At 40.2% G+C, this 16,277-nt stretch overlaps 1 pseudogene; it reads right to left on the bottom strand.

The window, feature by feature from the left end:
- Positions 1-13,628: 13,628 nt before the first annotated feature.
- LOC148093083 (large ribosomal subunit protein uL23 pseudogene) lies at positions 13,629-14,104 on the bottom strand (annotated as a pseudogene).
- Between the last annotated feature and the right edge of the window lie 2,173 nt (positions 14,105-16,277).

The following is a 16,277-nucleotide window of genomic DNA, read 5'->3' as shown; positions in this document are numbered from 1 at the left end:
CCTACCTAGATAAATTGGGACCTGCATCTGTCTCTCACCACCTCCGACCTCAGTACCTGGGAGACTTGAAAAAGAAGCCAGTGCCTTCACTATACAATTGCAATAGGCAGTGGGCCCAGGACTTGGAGAAACCAGAGGACATCCAGCAGGAGGAGCTGCGGGCCTGACTGTTGCCCTATGAATGAGCACACCGGGGACAACAGGTGCAACCTGCAACAACACCTGGGGCTCTGCACCAACCTCCAGGTGTTGTACCTGTTTCAATTTCATCTTCGAAATCTTGTGCAAATTTCTCTTGTGGCCCTTAACTAGGAGCCATACAGCATTGAAATTTTGGGAAATGTAGCTCCAGCTTAGAGCTAAGTTGACCCAGTACAAAACCACCACAACAGATTTGGAAATTCTTGTGAAGACACAGGGATTAACTTTATATTTTTTGATGGAGAAGTAAAAGCTAGGTGGCACATGCATAAATATGTAAACTTGTTGTTCTCACTAAATGAGTCAGTTATAGTTAGAGAATAACTGATTTGAGTAGACATATGTTAATGGTATATTTTTATTTTTAAAATTGCCATTTTATTCACCTCCAAAATGGAGGCAGAGCTTATGTTGCTAAGATTCACAATTCTATCTTAAAATAAAAATATTAAAGAGACTTCAAAAATTCATCGTTGTTACTTACATGGAGTCATTCATTTATTGGGCAAACATGTATTGATATACCATCATTCCACATTCTACGGCTACAAAGACGATCAAAACACAGCCCCCGCTCCCCTGACAGTCATTATAATACTACTTGAGATGTGCTCAACCTGAAGTGCAGCACCAAGAGATGTAGGGGTGTCTGGGGGAGCTGCTCTGCAGAGATGAATCTGAACTGAAATCAAGCATCAATTGAGAAACAGAACTTTTATTTTGAGAGGACCCTGAAAGGCAAGTCAGTAAGGCTATCATGTGTGTGAATTTGAAACTCCCACTAATTTCAACCTCCTCTTACCGCTCAGGATGAGGAGACATTCATCACCTCCACTGGAAACAGGAAATAAAATAAAATAAATGACATTGTGCTTTCCTTATAGGTAGTAACAAGTGCAGAAGAAGGGAGGTTAATGTTTTACCCTTTAGAAAGAGACATTTGATGTTCTGAGTCAGGCCATTCCTAAAAGTGATAATCAGAAAAATCGCCAAATGATTGTAATAAACAGGTAAGACCAGTTGACTGTTTTAGGCCAAGCCTCACAGGGTGTTGCATAATTTGAGGGCTATCTCAGATCTAGACTCTGGTCCTCAGCTTTGTAATTTGAAGATCTTGGTTTTGTTATTTCTGTGGTAGTGATCAGGCTCTGAGGAATTGATTTATGTCCCAAGGACATAGAAAATTGATTCATAGGCCAAATTTTTTATATATATATCTTTATTGATTTCAGAGAGGGGAAGGGAGAGAGAGAGAGAGATAGAAACATCAATGATGAGAGAGTCACTGATCGGCCGCAGCCCACAAGGGCATGTGCCCTGACCGGGAATAGAACCCTGATTGCCTGGATCCTAGGTCGACGCTCAACCGCTGAGCCACGCCCAGCTGGGCAGGCCCAATTTTAAGTTATAAATCTAAAGGTCTGTTAATGACTTTCAAATGAGAATAAATGGAATTGGATATTCTTTAGAGATATTTGTATCAAGATCGATGAATTGCACTTCTTTATTGTACAAGCATTTGTTTGTATCTGAAATGTTTCATGGGCCAATTAGAAGTAGAACTTCCCTCCTTTTATACCTCACCTCCCCCCTCAGTTGGGACTCACAAAAGACGATTGTGTTGTGTGTGGACCTATTGATTCTTTCCAGTGATGGTGATAGGATTCTATCCTACTTGCAGGCTCAAGAATATGACAGTAAATTGGATATGAAGGAATTTTTACCAGATGGTTGAGAATGAGGAGGAAGTAATGGAAGTTTGAAGAGGGAGGTTTTAAGTAGTCATTATGGAGACAGGAGAGTAGGACAATCTGAGATAGTGATGGGAGACTAGCAGAAGAGGGTCAGTGGTCATGAACTTGTCTATGTTTCCTAAGAACTACTTCATGTCAGCCCACCAGTGCCCAGAGAAGGCAGGTGATTGGGCTCACTCATAATTAGCATTAAGGGTTGGGCTGTGCCAGGCAAGCAGGTACAAGGGGATGAAGGATGGTTGGGTGCCTTGCTCCGCATCCCTGATAAATTTTATCTGCCCAGCTCTCAACAAAGGGGTTTGTTATCAGCATCTCAATAAACAGTGAATTACAAAATGAAGCATCCTTTTTTCTGTAACCTCTGGAGAAACTTTAAATGTCCTTTCCTAAAATACAGAAGAATGGACAACTAATACAAAGATTTTCGCTTAAGCTTTAAGATTACTTGTTTCCAAGACACTTGGGTTTTGGAGAAAATGTTCTCATATGCAATGCTTTGCAGTAGTTCTAGCCATTTTGTGACTTGGACCTTTTTAGAATCTGAAGAAACTGTGTCCATGTGTTTACAAAAATTTCCAAATGAATTCAGTGATGAAGCGCAGGTTAAGATCTTTAATAATATTAATTGGTATTTTTGCGCCGTAGCATTTATTGCCCTTTCAACAACATGGTGATTTCGTTTTGGAGAATGGCCTCTCTTCCCTTTTGGGTCCTCTTGGAGAGGTAACCAAGCTGTAGTCACAAGGTCCAAGCTAGAACAATCAGATTTTTTTCTCCCTGGATGATCAATCATTACCCAAGTTAAACAGATGACAAGGGAGGAATGTGGTAGGTGAAATGGCTAGAAAACATTCCTTTCTCACAATCAGTAAAGGAAATTGACATAATTAGCATTAAGTTGTAAGAATTATGAGTTTGAAATAATCATTCATTTCCTCATTTGCACGCCTACCCTGCACCAAGCATTCCCTCCAGGGAGAAACTCAACAAGTAGGAAGTAAACGGACAATTGTAATACAACATGGGAAGCTGCGCTAGAGGAAAATAGGTGCTAAGGGACCTCAGCGAAGGGGCAGGAACTAGGTGCTCATAGCTTAGATATAAAAGATTCAATCAAGTAGCGGCCTTCTGGGCCCAGCTTATGGGAAAATGTAGGGAGCAGGCGTTACCAAGCTAAAAGATGAAGCCCAGGGACCAACCTCAGGGGGATGTCCGGGAAGGGAACAGTGGCTGGACACTGAAAGGGAAGAAGCAGCTGAAGGTAAAGAGGACAGGCAGCAGCCCTCAAGCTTTCCTATGCAAGAGGGTCTGGGGAGCTCATTTAAAATGCAGCTCCTGGATCTTCTCCCCAAAATGCCGATACCCTGGGGGAAATGCCGGAGAAGCTGCCGTGTTAAGCATTCCAAGCGACTCTGATCAAGATGATGCGTTCTGACCTCACGCTGGGAAACACCTTGTGTTGTCAAAAGCCCCTGTCATAGTACGGTCTTCCCTGCTTGCCCACTTCATCCAGATATTCCCAATAATCATATTACACATCTTTTCCCTGCACTGGAGCAAACAGATTTTTCATAAATTTCTTCTAAAAAGATGCTTTCTTTTAAAAAAATCTTCAAACATCTTGAAGACATGATGTGTTGGTGTCCATGGCTGCCTTGCCCTGTCCTTGGAGAGCAGGCTCCAGGTCCCAGGCTCCATGAAACCCAGATGTGGGCTGCCCACTGGGTAAGGAGGATGCTATGGACAAGATAGCAAGTGTGACCTTTGTCCCAGAGTGTCCATTTCGCAGCTCATATTCCCTTTTCCCTAAGCACCTTCTGTGACCCCTCTGGAACAAGTGACAATCTCTCTGTAAGCAAAGCGGGCTAGCGTCCTGGCTTTGATTGGAAATTGGACCAGTGGAAGGCACAGTGTGAAGCAGTAGCTTCCCACAGCAAGGGCAGGCGCTCAAGTATGATTTATAGTAACACCACTCTCTTCTGTAGTTACAGACCTCTTTCCCTGAGCAGCAGGTTAGACATGTCTTATTAACATTGACAATTTTAGCACTTCCTTCCTCATGTCATAAGAGCAACTTCTCTAAGGTTTTTTGTTAAGGAACAGCAGAAGATATTGACAGGCTGCTGAATCTCACTGCAGGCTTTCTCGGGGCTGTCCATTAATTATGCTGACAGCAAATTTGGTAAGGCCCAAGATTCAATAAAGTTTTAAAACATACTGCTTTTTAAATGTGTTCTGAATGCATCAGGTCTGTATTTTAAGAGACTGTTGACCTTAAAAATAAGCAAAAATGGGTTTATTCAGGAATAGCAGGGGATTGAAATTCAGGACATCAGAGCTATGGCACAATCATAGGCAAGTCCAGAGAACAGAGGAGAGGAACATTCCTTTATAAAGGAAAGGGAAAGTTGAAGCTGTTATAAATAGACAGTCCATTGGAGGAAACTGGGACTTCAACGTGTAGTGGCTTTTCATTGGCTGGGTTGTGACAGTCTCTCTGGCTAGGCTGTTGCAGGTGTAATAGAACATTTTTCTTCCTCTTGTTGGGGTAGTAAGGTAAAAAATATCTTCTTGTTGGAGAGGTAAGGCACTGTCTCTTCCTCTTTGGGGCAACTGATGATGAGTGACAGGACATGAGAGCTCCCCTTACAGGTCTCCCGGACTCCAATCTTAGCTGAAGTTTCTTTTATTTTCCAGACTTCAGTTTTAAAAATTTATGAGCCATTATAAACACACAGACACGTAATGAAAATTATAGAATAAACCCTCTTAGACCCATTACTCAAATTCAAGAATTATCAAGATTTTTATATTTCACTTGTTTCTTTTGATTGTATTTGAAAACAAATCCTATCTCAATGTTCTTTCATCCTTAAATATGTTGAGTATATCTTTTTAAAAATGGGCATTTTCTTGCCTAATTGCAGTGTCATTATCATTTTTTTTTTTTTTAATCCTCACCAGAGGATATTTTTTCCATTGCTCTTCAGAGAGAGATAAAGAGAGAGAGAGAGAGAGAGACACACACACATTGATTTGGTTGCCTCCCACATGCACCCTGACCAAGGTGGGGGATCGAGCCTGCAAACCGAGGTACAAGCCCTTGGCCTTAATTGAACCCAGGACCCTTTAGTCTACCCACCAATGCTCTAACTACTGAGCCAAACTGGCTAGGGCTCATTATCATTTTTACCAACAATAATTCATTGATATCATCTGGTATCTGGCCCATAATTAAGATTCCTGAAATGTCTCAAAATGTCTTTTTGCAACTGGTAGGTTTAAAATGGGATCATAATTAACAACTTCATTTTAGTGAGTGATTTTAGAGTTGGCTTTATGAAAGTGGCCAATCTAGTCATATGGCTTTATCTTTCTGAAGAAAGCTCAGAGTCTGCATTGCTTCTTTCTGTCACCTTCTATTCTCTTTCCATCACAAACTTTGGGATCAAGAAAGGCAACCACTTTTTCTCATGCCATCTTGCATATCATGTCTGTGAGGCTTAATTTTGAAGACAGAATTGATATGAAGTCAAATTAAACCACTTTCACAGGGCACCCAGAGCCTCATTTGCAGTTTCTATAATGAAAATGGAGGCAGTTGGGGAGTGTGTTGCTGGCTCTGTATCCTGTGAAGAATCTTAGCAGCAGTTCCCCATATCCCTCCTCTTCAACCACGTTTCTGCAAAATATTGTGAGGGGGCAATAGAAACCCAATGTTCTCTTTGTTAAGCTACACTCTTCCAAAAAGCCCTGGACTTGCCATTCTTCCCAGACCTGTCTAGTTAAAGCCAGTGTCACAGTGACACAGTACAGGAGTCAGTTCTCCTGGATTCAAATGCTAACCCTGTCCTAACTATACTAGCAAACTGCCCAATGTTTTTAAACTTCAGTGTCCATATGTGTAAAATGGGTACATTAGAGGTTAATTTGTGAGGGTCAAATGGGATAATTTATGACCCACCTTGACGCGCCTTGTATTGTGGGCACTTAAATGCTACTTTCTGCCTCTGCCTCCCCTTCGCTCTTAAACTGCTAAAGAAATAAGAAGCCTTTGACAACTCCTTACAAAATGTATTTTGTGGTCCTGGCAGGCGTGGTTCAGTTTGTTGGGCATTGTCCCGTGCACCAAAATGTTGCCGGTTCGATTCCCAGCCAGGGCACGTGCCAGGGCTGTGGGCTGGATCCCTCGCAGCGGGAGCGCAGGAGGCAGCCACTCGCTACCGCGCTCTCACATTGATGTTTCTCTCTTCCTTCCTCTCTCTTTAAAAATCAATAAAAATATGTTTTTTAAAAATGTGTTTTGTGGTTCTAAACCTTCTTTGAACTACTTTGTTGGAGGCATTGCTCTTCACTAGTTCTTTCCCTTGGTAAAGTTACCTTAACTTGGCAAAACTGACGTGTAAATGGGACGGCTGTTACTGGTTTGGGGAGATAATAAATGTAGACGTGTGGATGGTTTAGAGACGATTTACATGCTGGTTTAGCAGACAAGCCTCCCGAGGCCTCTTTATATCCACACTGGCCAACTGCAGCTTAATCTGACAAGGGTAATGTGCAGAATGTAAATATTACCATTTGCTCCATGTCATCTCAGATCAGACACTAATTTGCAAATGTAATTTATCATGTCTAAAGAAAACCAAAATGACAGCTCTTACCAGTATTTGGTATTTTTGTGTTAACAATAGTTCATTTATGATTGTTATTGTTTCAGGCAGAAAATATGTCTCAATATGTTCTGCTGACAATGTGGGCTTTTACAGCCCAAACCCTTCTAGGCTTTTCCATCCTCTTGCTTGTTGCATGCCATTACCTAGGCTGGGCTTTTGATTGTTGGCTCTTCTTCATGACACTTTTCATGAAGTTGAAGGAATTGTTCTGATAAGATTCCAAGTTCTGGGGTCTGTTTTGGAAGTGAACTAGATGGCTAATGTGAAGACTGAGGAGCCCATTTGATCTTACGTGTGTATTTTGTCTCTTTTTGCTAAGGGTCTCCATCACAAAGAAAATACCTAGAGCAGCAAAAGTATTGAAAAACTCACCAAAGCCAAATTACAAATGAATTCCAGCTGGCCAGTTAGTGACACTCAGCTTCAAGGACTTTCCAACAGTAGGCTGACCAAGAAGCTGCAATATCCAACTTGTCAGGTTCTAATGGACTACAGAAGACTAAATCTGTCCCCAAAGCAAACTATCTGCACAAAAGGAGAGTCCACTATGTGTCAAATATATTAAGTCTGTTTCATTAGGTCACAATTTGTTATTCTTTCTTCTCTCTCTTCAAGATTCTTCTAAGGTTAGCGGAAGACTCAGTTTTGGCAAGTTGATAATTCTTTTTTTAAATCTTTGTAAGACTACTGTGGTTCATTGCCCAGCAAGCTGTATAGAGATCAATATGTCCTTGCATGGCTGCTGGTGAGTTAGATGGTTGCCAGGAAAGAGGGAGGGGAGCCAGTTGCCGCTCGACCTGGTGGTCAGAATTTCAGAGAGGAGACATGCCAGTCCCAGTAAAAACTCATGATGTTTCAGAAGAACTTCAGGATCTTTCTGCCTCGTTTCTCACATGGAAAAATAGGCAAATTCAAGTATTCCCAGCTAGAAAGAAAAGGTTTTTGTTTATCTTTAATTGAAAACAATGTTCCACCACAGAACTTACATCAGGTCTTGTATTTCTTGCAACAGTGAATGGCACAGGAGATAAGAATAGACAGAGTCTGGGAGGGGCCCAGGCCTGCAGATAACACTTTTGTCATCCTGATTGGAAAAGCTTGTACAGCTGCTTTGATTCAGTAAAGCTAAATTTCTAAGATTCCCTTGACCTTTACTTAAACTGCCTTTGAGACAGACTATTTTTGTTATCGCCTGATGAGCTAGAAGGAGCTTATAAATTAATCTCAGTGTGAATAAATCATTAAAAAGTGCAAGATAACTGATGAAGAGTTCTGAGCTGAGAATTATCACCTGGTTGATGGCAACAACGTAAACACTATTCAAAGAGCCAGAAGTTGGATTTTGTATATTTTGTGCTGGTTCCTTAACTGCTCTGGGCTCGGGTTGTTTCAGACATGCATTTGGAAGACTCCCTAGTATTAACCCAACTTATGTGAAGCTCTTCTGTGTCCTTGCATGAAAAGGCTTAGCTTTGGAGGGGGCTGCATTTTAGTCCTGAACATCAGCGTCCATGGGGGCTTTCCTTAGAGCCTTGCAGTATTTTTTAAAATAAAGTTGAAACCACCATCACCAACAAGCAAAACCAGAAAAGCTCCATATAACTCCACAGGGCAAAGGATTGAGGAATGTGGTAAAATGAGGATTACAATGAAATGGAGATTTCAACTTTACATTTCTTCCAAATGTAACTGGAATCCAGTCTCTTTATTAGTCTTAGAAGGGTAGCTTGTTGTAATGGATATAATTTGAAATCTACTCAAGAGTATGTGGGATTTTTGCCATTGATTATGCATTCAATCTCAATTTATTGTTAAAAGATGTATGTTACATAGTCTTCCTGATGTGCTGTTATTTGTTAGATCTATATTACCCTCCATTATGCAAAAACTCAAACCTCTCAAGTATGAATTTTCCCTTAAACTATATTATATTCCAATCATCAATAATTTTTCAGATTCTAATAATTTTACATTTTATAGACTTCTTCCATAGTTTTTTAATCCCCACAACAAATACATATTGAGTATCTAAACTTCAGTTCCCTCAGAAAAAAAAAGAAAAAGAAATAATATATATCTTATAGGATCTGAGTGTTAAATTACCTAAAATCTGCAGAGCACTTAGAAAAATATCTACAACATAGTAAGTGCTATATATGTTTGGAATTTTTATTATTTATTCTTTACCCAGCACCATTGCCAGGGTGGGGGTGGGCTGCAGATATTAAAAATCATAAATCATGAATACTTTTCTCTGTGATCTACCTTGGTGGGATACCAATAAATGTGAAATAAGTAAGGATCATGACCTGGAACCAGCTGATTATTATAAGAAGATGAGGGGCAGCACCTGGGAGTGGGAAATTACTCCGAGTTGTATATTTAGGAAAGGTCTCTTCGAAGGAAGATATAAGATTTTTAAAAGGGATGGGCTGGGTTGAAAAGGAAAGGACAGGGACACTGCAGACCTGAGTGGCACAGAGTAGAGGCTTTGTATCAAGATGGAATGTGGCATTTTTAGGGTCAGAGAAAAGCCTTAGTTGAGTGGAGAGTACATTGGGGGTGGGAGTACAGGTTAGGCTAGGAAGTAATGGGGGAAAAGATTCTTTGGATAGGCATGTTGTGAGATCCGGCATGCCAAATTGAGGAATTTGGACTTGAGCCTAAAGGCAGAGGAGAGCTATTCAGAGAATTTAGAGCAAGAAAGGAACCAGATAATAGTAGTCATTTAAGAAAGTTATTGTGTGAAATGAGAGACCCTAGATGAGGAAAATGCAAAGATGGATACATAAGTGAAGGCACAAAGGGATCAGAGTGTAGATTTTATAAATGATATTTGGGGATTAATAATGACCTATTTTCTAAAAATTTCTTAGGCATATGTCTTTGAGACCACCCTGTAAGTTAGATAAATTATCATCCACATCTTAAAGATGAAGAACTTTAGGTAAAGAGTTTAAATAATAAAGTCATACTAAAACTTATTCATTAGATATTTATTGAGTGCCTGCCATGTTTCTGGTTACATGTTACAGCCAGCGATGAAAGAGCATCAAGAATACTTACAAACTCCAAGAAAAATTATGATGTGAGTGTAGACAATGGGTACTTGGGAAATGCTTTGGAAAGAGTGATTGAATAAAAGAATGAATGGACCACATAACTTATAATGCTTTGGAGTGATTCCATATCAAAAATAAGAAAACATGCTTTAGATTTCTAATTCATCAAGTATGCACACTCTGTTTTTAGTTCTAGCCAATTCAAACCACCACAGGTCAAGTGTATCTGAATAGCTACTTGGAGAGTATATTAGTTTTGTGTTGCTGTTGTAACAAATCACTACAAACTTGGTGACTTAAAACAACAAACATGTAGTATTACCTCACAGACTTTTAGGTTGGAAGTCTGATATGGAACTCAGAGGGCTGAAAACTAGGTGTTCCCAGGACTGCATTCCTTTCTGGAGGCTCCAGGGAAGAATCTGTTCCCTTACTCATTTATGTTGTTGGCAGAATTCAGTTTCTTGTGATTGTAGGACTGAAGATTTACAATCTGGCTGTCAGTTTAGGACCGTTCCCAGCTTCTAGAGGCTATGCATTCCTTGGCTCGTGGAGTCTTTCATTCTCCTCAAAGCCAGCATTGGTGGGTTGAGTCCTTCTCACACTTTGAATTTCTCCTACCTCTTCTTCCATCACATCTCTCGGGCTGATTGATTTTTCCACATTTTAGGGTTCATGTAATTAAATCAGGCCTGCCCATATAATCCAGGATAATCTCCCTATTTTGAAGTCATTTGATTAGTAAACTTAATCACATCTGCTAAGTCCCTTTTGGCTGTCACCTAACATACTCACAGATTCTGGGGATTAGAGGGGAGTGTCCTTGGAGAGTCATTATTCTGCTTTCTACAAAGTAAAATGAGCACAAAATTTAATGGGTAAAATTAGGATTTAGATGCTCCTTTCATTTAGGATTGTTGAAGGCATGTTTCTTAACTTCATGTTCTTTTCCTATTCACAGGCTATATCATATTTGAGGGAGAAAAAAGACAGAAGCATGAAAGCACGTCTTGCAAGAATGCTACCTTATTTAAAGATTGAAGTTTTATGTACCAGGCAAAATGTCCTTTGTGTGCTAGGAGATTGGCATGTTCAGGTGATGCCTTTGCTCATCTCAAATATTTTTTGCTAAAGTCATGGCTTTGTACTGGCCACTGTGGAGATATACAAAGAAGAGCCCTTACTCTCAAGTTGACCAATTGCTAGATGTGATTAATTGGGCCAATAAATTGCTACAGTACAAAGAAGCCCTTCCTTTGTGCTACCATAGTGGAGAAGAGAGGATGCAGAGCTTCTCTTTCATCTAAGAAATCAGATGGCATTTGGGCATTGAAGAACAGGGAAGATTTCAACAGGCAGAGGAGGAAAGAGGTATTTTGGTTGGGGTAAGATTGGCCAAATAAAGTTCAGAGCTGGAAGATTATTATTGTGTGTCTTTAAGTACTTGGTTTTGACCTGGTAAGTCTGAGAAGCTGGTAGAAAATTCAAATGGAGACTTTCAATGTAAAGGAAAGTCTCAGCAGAGGTGAGATAAAGGCCAAAGAGAAGAATTTCCACAGTGATGGGGTGAGAGTCATGATGGGCACAGTGACATGGGGATCTTATGGAAGATGCTAGAAAGGCACTGAAGAGAAAAGCAGATGTTGTGTGTCAACATCTACCTCCATTCTGTATTTCTAACTCCCCTTGTGGTTGGCAAGGGCCTTTGGGCAGGAAAGAGTCAAGGTATAAGACCAGTTTAAAAAATAATTTCTTGTTATTGCTGTTGGGAAAGCATTCTAAGAGTAGAATTTAACTTAACAAAGACAGAAAGACCAATGGATTACTAACAATGTTATGGCAAGTAGTTTAAAGTCAATTTGGGTGAGATGGGAGATTTTAATTCCTTAATTTTATTTACCCTTTAAAACATCATTTTAAAGTGATTTTTATTGATTGATTGATTTTAAAAAGAGAGGAAGGGAAAGAAAGAGAGAGAGAGAAACATTGATTTGTTGTTCCACTTATTTATGCATTCACTGGTTGATTCTTGTATGTGCCCTGACTAGGGATCGAACACTCAGCCTTGGTGTATCAGAACGATGCTCTAACTGACTTAGCTACCCAGCCAGGGCCTTTAAAACAGGTCCTTTAGACTTCCAAAAAGGGTCAGTACATGTATCATTTTAGACTAGAAATTTTAGCAGTAGGAATCACATGTATGTGAATCTCCAATGTATATTCTATTTTTAAATAACTTGAATTGTACATAAGGTTTTTCATAAGTTTAAAACACCCAGCCCTGCATATTAACTGACAAGGCTATGGATTTTCCCACAGCATCACATTTGAGAGAACATTTTCCTAATTATTACCAGGATGCCAGAGACACCACCTGAGTCACAAGGCTTCATGAGATTCACTGGTGTTGGACTGCAGAGTGCTCTTCTGAAATTAGTGAGCGTGAAAGGAATGTGCTGTGAGCCCCCATCTACTGTTTATCTGGGAGCTCCTGGCAGATAGTGAGCTTGACAGTGAAATTCTACCCCCCCAAACTGATGAGATGCCAGCGTTTCCCTGCCTAGCTTGGACTGCTGGGGTAGCTCTTCTTATTTCATAGGGGAGTGACTGGTATTTGAACACTGATAACAGCAATCTCAGTGGTGGGGCTGAGTCAGGAAGGACATTCCAGAAAAGCAAATGGTTGAGAAGAGCAGGGCCTGCTTGAGGAAAGAGGTGCAGGACCTCTCTCTAACTGCCATTATGTAGGCAGGAGGGCAAGACACCAAGTGGGGATGGCAAGCACATTTTTTGGAGGAAGACCAAGCACTCATGAGCTTATGTTTTAAATAGGACTGGCAAGAAGTAGAAGGAAATATATTTGGTCTCAGGCCTAGAATCACACTACATTTTACCAAGAAATTTTTCAGGTCACTGGTGGGCAGCTGGAGCAGAGACCCTGGGCTACAAAAATGCTGCCTGAGAACTGTTGTCTCTTGAAAATGAGATCTACATTGAATAATCAATAGGATCACCAAAAGGAAAAATGAAATATTACCCCAAGTTTTCTCGGAACACTACTCCTGTGCTGTGTTTACTTTCCGTATGCAGTTGTGTTTTAGTCCCTAGTAACTAAAAACCATAGAACAATCCACAGTGACCAAACCTTCATTAGAGAAAATAAACAAACAAACAAACAAACAAATAAATAAATAAATAATAAATAAATAAAAGTTAAGTTAAAACACTGCTTACATTTCTCCCTTGGGTTAGGTTGAATCCAAATCTGTATGGGAGGGAACACCAAGACAGAAGACAGTGAAGGTTGTTGTACTAAAATGACAAAACAACTGCAAGTCCAATATTTGGTGAATGTGTTTCTAAATTTTAGCTTCATTTGTCACTTTCAGAAGAATTTTAAAGAAGTTGTAAACCCATAAGGACATCAACAAGGGGTCCAGTAGAACTCTGTACTCAAGCAGTGGCAAGAGGGAGAAGCAGAGGCTGGGGATGAGTGAGACATGGCACATGGGCTCAGAGGATTTCAAGCCGCCTCCATGGGACCACAGTACAGACTTTGAGAAATGCCTCAGAGTCTGAACAAATTTTAATCTTGTGACATCATAAATGCCATAATGACAGAAAATCAGCTTTAACAATGTTACATGCTCCAGGGCTGCATATTTGTTCTTTCTGAGTAATACTCAACCTTATCCTCTGGTGACACCATAGTGCTGGTTGGCAAATTGTACAACTGGTTTGGGACTCCCCAGAGGCTGCACATTCTCCCTCTTCCCTCCTTTCAACATCCCTGGAGGTGGGGGGTAGGAGGTTGCTACATTCTAGTGACTTGGGAATTCAGTCATAATTTCTTTCCCTAATCACTTCCCAGAGTTTCTTTCTTTTTTTGTTTACAGTGAAAATTTTTATATCTTTAGAATTAGCCAGCTGGACTCAGTTTAGATGATCCCAATTTTGTTGGCAACATCCAAAGTATAACAATCAGGAGCCAGTCAAACATATGGCTTCTTCTCTCCATTGCGTCTTATCAGGGCATTGACCTTGGCCAAGTCAATGTCATAGAGTTTCTTCAAAGCCTGTTTGTTCTGGTGCTTGTTGGTCTTGACATCTACAATGAACACAAATGTATTGTTCTCTTCTATCATCTTCATGGCTGACTCAGAGTTCACAAGGAACTTGATGGCACAGTGGTCAAACTTGTTTCTCCTGGGGGCACTCTTCTGAGGACGTTTGAGCTGCCTTCAGAGCCTCAATGTCTTGGGCCAACAGAAGGTGTGTGACATTCAGATCTTTTTTTGTAGCCATGGACACCATTCAGCATTGCTTTCTTTGCCTTCCAAGCCTTTACTTTGACTTTGGTTTTGGCTTTGGGAAGAGCAGGGGCTTCCTTCTTTGCTTTTGGCGCCATCTTCATGAAAAGCACTTTTCAGAGTTTCTTGCCTTCTTTTACTAGTAACTTTTTAGCTGAAAGTGTCTGAATTTCACTGGCATGGGGCTTGGCACATGTCAAACATCCATGCATTGTGTAAGTATTGAATGGGCTCATAGTGCTTTATTTTCCATAAGTGCTCAGAGAAGCAGAGGTATTTGCTTTTAATATGCCAGCCACTTAAGTTTAGAAGCAATATCGTTTCCCCGAAAGATTTATACTAAAGACAAAAAAGTAAAGTCAAATTTCTAATTTATAGCATAGCAATTACATTTTTATTTTACTCGTTAATTTTCTTATGTTGACAATGTCTATGCTGCATTTCCTGTGATCTGCACCCATTTCTCAGAGAGGCTTGGTAAGCACTCTCTTGTTTGCTATGACGCTCAAACCCAACACCAGGTGCGGTTTATCCACCAATCAGGCCTAGCACCTTGTCAGCTCTTTAGATATCCTTGTGTCAGTATAGCACACCAAAAGAGATATTTCTCAGGCAATCACTCTTTCTAGGACTAGATTAGATTAAAAATCCTTGTATGCATGGAAACACTGAGGATGGAGCTTTAGTTCAGTTGATTTCCCAGGTAAAATCAAGGAGGATTTTAGAGATGCTTTGGTTTATAACTTGTGATAGTCCTATATCAAAAATATTTGTACTGCCTGGCAGGGCATGGCTCAGCTGTTGAGTATCAACCTAGCATCCGGGAGATCGTGGTTTGATTCCCTGTCATGGCACATGCCTGGGTTGTGGGCTTGACCCCCAGTTGGGGGCATGCAGGAGGCAGCCAATCAGTGGCTCTCTCACTGATGTTTCCATCTCTCTCCCTCTCCTTTCCTCTCTCTAAAATCAATAAAGATACACTTTAAAAATATTTGCAATATTTTCAACGTAAAACAGATATTACATGTATTTGCCTACTTTACCAAAAAAAATGAGAATTTTATTTAAGTGAGGAGAAAAACATAGAAAATTTTAAATTTTGATTGCAGATTGGTGTGAACTGCTGAATTTATCTTAAAATAATTATAAAAACAATTTCTATTATACATTAACCATTCACCCTCTGCCAAGTATCATGCTTAAGGACTTTGTATGCATATCATCTAGGGACTGCATGTATTTTATGTCATTTAATTCCTACAGTGCTTGTGAACTAGGTAACATTATTTCCATTCTACATGAGGATACTGGAGTTTGGGAGAAGACCTGACCAAGTAAATGGCAGAGCTGGTCTTTGAATGAGGACATGTCCACCCCAGAGCCTCTTACATCCTACTTTGGCTGATTTAGAAGCAAATGACATAGAAGATACAAAGCTATATGTATGAATAATTAAGTGTATTTCCTTTTTGGCCAAAATGAGTTTAGAAACTTATTGGTGGGTGGGGTATCTTATTATTAAAGAAATTGTCAAATCATTTCTTTCTTTTGCAACTAGGAAGGTGTTTGAGAAATAAAAATTTCTCTTCATTCCACACTTGGATCCTTTCTTTATATTTCTAAGAAGTATAATTTCTTTTTCTTCTTCTTCTTTTTTTTAATCCTCACCTGAGGATATTTTTTCCATTGCTTTTCAGAGAGAATGGAAGGGAGGGAGAGAAACATCAATGTGAGAGAGACACATTGATTGGTTGCCTCCCCCACATGCCCCAACCAGGGCCAGAGATCGAGCCTGCAATTGAAGTACATGCTTTTGGCCGAAATCGAACCCTGGGCCCTTCAGTGCATGGGACACTTTAGATGCTCTAACCACTGAGCAAATCCGCTGGGGCAAGAAGTATAATTTCTTATTTCACTGAACTAGAGAGGGAATGGTGGTTGGCAAGTTGACAGCTAGGTGACTGGTGGAATAATCAGCTGCTGTGCTTCAGGTGACTCCTGTGAGGCTGTGATATAGCACCCTGCTCTGTACTCAGTGGCCGTGACCTCTCTGTCTCCTTCTCCAGCTGGGTCCACTACCTTGCCTGGAGCATAGGTGAGACTCTCCCCAGGGAGCATAGAACCAGAGTGTCACATTCTCTTTAATTCTAGTTTCCATAGGAGGGCCTTACTTTGTTTGGGAAAAAAAAATTTCTGAAAGTTGGTGTAATCACATTTGGGCTTATTGATTCATATTTAAAATTTAGTGTGGTGATTTACTGTTTTAATTTGTCTTCT

This window comes from Miniopterus natalensis, chromosome 5 (assembly GCF_054644295.1).
Source record: "Miniopterus natalensis isolate mMinNat1 chromosome 5, mMinNat1.hap1, whole genome shotgun sequence".
NCBI classification, from domain to species: Eukaryota; Metazoa; Chordata; class Mammalia; order Chiroptera; family Miniopteridae; genus Miniopterus; species Miniopterus natalensis.
This window is presented reverse-complemented; position numbering and strand designations above follow the sequence as displayed.